Here is a 2,974-nt window from a genome sequence, read left to right on the forward strand (position 1 = left end):
AAGTAATGGAGAAAAGGTAGAAGAATTGGATTACTATGTTAAGGACCAACTTTTGTATCATTTGGGAAAGCTATGCATTCCACAAACAAAAAGAGTTAACATAATTAGGGAGGCACATACTTCTCTGATATCAGGTCATTTTGGTGTAAGTAAAACAGTTGCACAACTGCAAAGATACTACTATTGGCCAAAAATGCATGAAACAGTTTCTAGATATGTAAGAGGGTGTACCATGTGTGCTAAAAGCAAGCCAAACAATAGAAAACTAGGCTTGTACACTCCACTTCCAGTTCCTTTCCGTCCTTGGGAAAGTGTTTCCATGGACTTTGTTGGGGGATTGCCAAAATCTAGAAAGGGGCATGACTATTTATATGTTATTGTGGACAGGTTCAACAAAATGTGTATTTTAATACCCTGTAATAAGCAGATTACAGCTGAACAAACAACAAAGTTGTTATTTCAGCATGTCTGGGTGCATTTTGGGTTACCCACTTCCATAGTATCTAATCGAGACTCCCAATTTGTTGGGAAGTTTTGGTCAAGTCTATGGGAATTGATGGACACCAGATTGAAGAAAAGCACAGCCTTTCATCCACAAACAAATTGCCAAATAGAGGTATTCAACAAGACAGTGATCCAGTTGCTCAGGGGTTATTGCAGAAAGCATCCCAAGCTTTGGGATGAATATTTATGTTATGTGCAGCGTGCTTACAACTATGCTAAACATTCTTCTACACAGAGATCTCCTTTTGAGACCTGTTTTGGTTTTATACCAAGGTCTCCCTTGGATTTTGTCTTTGAAAAAGACATAGCAGTTGCTAGACACAGTGATGTGGACAAAGTAACCAGATTCATTGAACAGATCCAAGAAATTCACCAGGCAGTGCAGGAATAGCTGGAAAAGAGCCAAGCCAAGTACAAGGCAAAGCATGATAAATATCGGGTGGAGCACAACTTCCAAGTTGGTGATCAAGTCTAGCTGTATATCAGCAAGGATAGAATGCAAGGTGAAGGAAAGAAGTTGAAGCCAATCAGGTATGGGCCTTTTAAGGTACTTGAGAAAAGTGGTGAGAACGCTTTCTGCCTTGATCTGCCAGCACACATGCACATCTATTTAGTGGTAAATGTAGAAAATTTAAGATTGTTTGAACCTTCTTTAATTGAAGATCCTAAAGAGCAAAGTCAATTGCCTTCCATTGATGATCTATTGCCTGAATACCTTAATGAGCTGCAAGGAGATACAGTTTTGGACAGGAAGGTGAGGAATACGCGCAGAGGGGACGTGGAGTACCTTAGAATTGGACTCAAAGGTTCAAAACCTAGCAATGCAAAATGGATAGAGATTGGGCAAGTGAGGCAGCTGTATTCTCACTTGAGCGATGCTTGAAAACCAACTTTTGGTGGTCCAGAAGCCTTTTCAATGGGAAGGCGTGATCCAAATGGATCTAAGAACACTCTATGAGTCTTCAAAAACCCGAAAAATCATGCCAAAGACCAAATAAAATCGCATGAGAAAACCTTTCAGAATGGGGAAAAACACTATCGAGAGGCAAAAACATGTGAAATCAGTGAAAAAAGCAGAGTATTGGAGGTGGAACAAGTGAATGCACAGTAGTCGTCAGATCTGGTCGATCAACGGTCCAGATCTAGTGCACAGTAGTCGTCAGATCTGGCCGATCAACGGTCCAGATCTAGTGCACAGTAGTCGGAGATGGCAATCAATGGATATCGACGCAGACTACATCACACTTGCGACGCGATCGGCAGAGTCAACTAGGACCGTCAATCAAGCGCATAGATCGATGGCCCATGTTGCATCATGGGATCGCTATCGGAGATCACAAGAGCGCTTACAACGGCTTGGGGTTATCGCGATGTGTGATTACAATCGATCGCATCGCAGTATCGCAATCGGGGCTACACATAGGAGTGAGCACGTGCACATACACATCTGCGATCTAATGAACCGAACCCGACGGTTATATAAAGCATAAGATTTGAGATCTGCAGCAAAGTCATTTTTAATGCATTTTCGCAGTTTTGACGTATTTCAAAAATACAAAGGGGAACCTTGGAGTAAGGCCGAAGCGACTTGTGATAGTGATTGGGGATGGACTCGATAGGGGAAAATACCATATTTAAGGACTTTTTGAAGTCTGAATTGAACTATGTTTTGGCGAAATTTCACAGTTGTGAATGCATTTTCCTCTGTAAAACAGAAAGTGACTACGTTTGGGATTCTGAAGGATTTCAAGGGACCGAGGCACTCTTACGTTTTAGAATAGGTGGCCACCTCCCCTTTAGGCGTTATGCAATGATTGTGTAACGCTGGAAGAGGGATTCGAGCAGACAGAGGCCCGGGGGACAGAAAGTCGAGAAGGAGAAATGCAGCCCAGATTGGCTTTAAAGCCACAAATAGAGAACAAATGGAAGGAGGCAGTATTGCAAGCAATGCCAAGACAGAGCTAGGACAGAGACAGAGAGCGTTGAGGGAGTATGGGTACTCAGAGAGTCTTTAGAGGTTCAAGCAAAGCTCTTGTTGTTGCATCTGTTGTGTATTGAGTCTCAAATTAAGCTCATACTGTTGTAAAAACTCTTCTTGAAGAAATAATAGAGAGGCCACCACTAAAGGCTAGACCAGGAGATGTAGCCCAGGAGTATTGGGTGAACTCCTTATTAAATTTGTTGTGTTATGTGTTGTCTATTATGTTTTTTTTTGTTTGACTGCTTCATTGTCTATGTATTTCGCAATCTTATCGTTCCATTGCATAAAATGACATAGACAAATCCATGCACATGAGTCTGTAATACCTTATTAATTGTCTTAGATCTCATTATCAGATCAATAGGTGCATATATGTATATATGTCATGCACTATCCCTTTTGTGCTTTTACCCAGCCTCAACCCATCTCGCCATATATATATATATATATATATATATATATATATATATATATATGAAAACATGGCTA

This window comes from Pinus tabuliformis, chromosome 4_1 (assembly GCF_031772625.1).
Source record: "Pinus tabuliformis cultivar Carrire ecotype Pingquan chromosome 4_1, CPIR1, whole genome shotgun sequence".
In the NCBI taxonomy this organism is placed as follows: Eukaryota; Viridiplantae; Streptophyta; class Pinopsida; order Pinales; family Pinaceae; genus Pinus; species Pinus tabuliformis.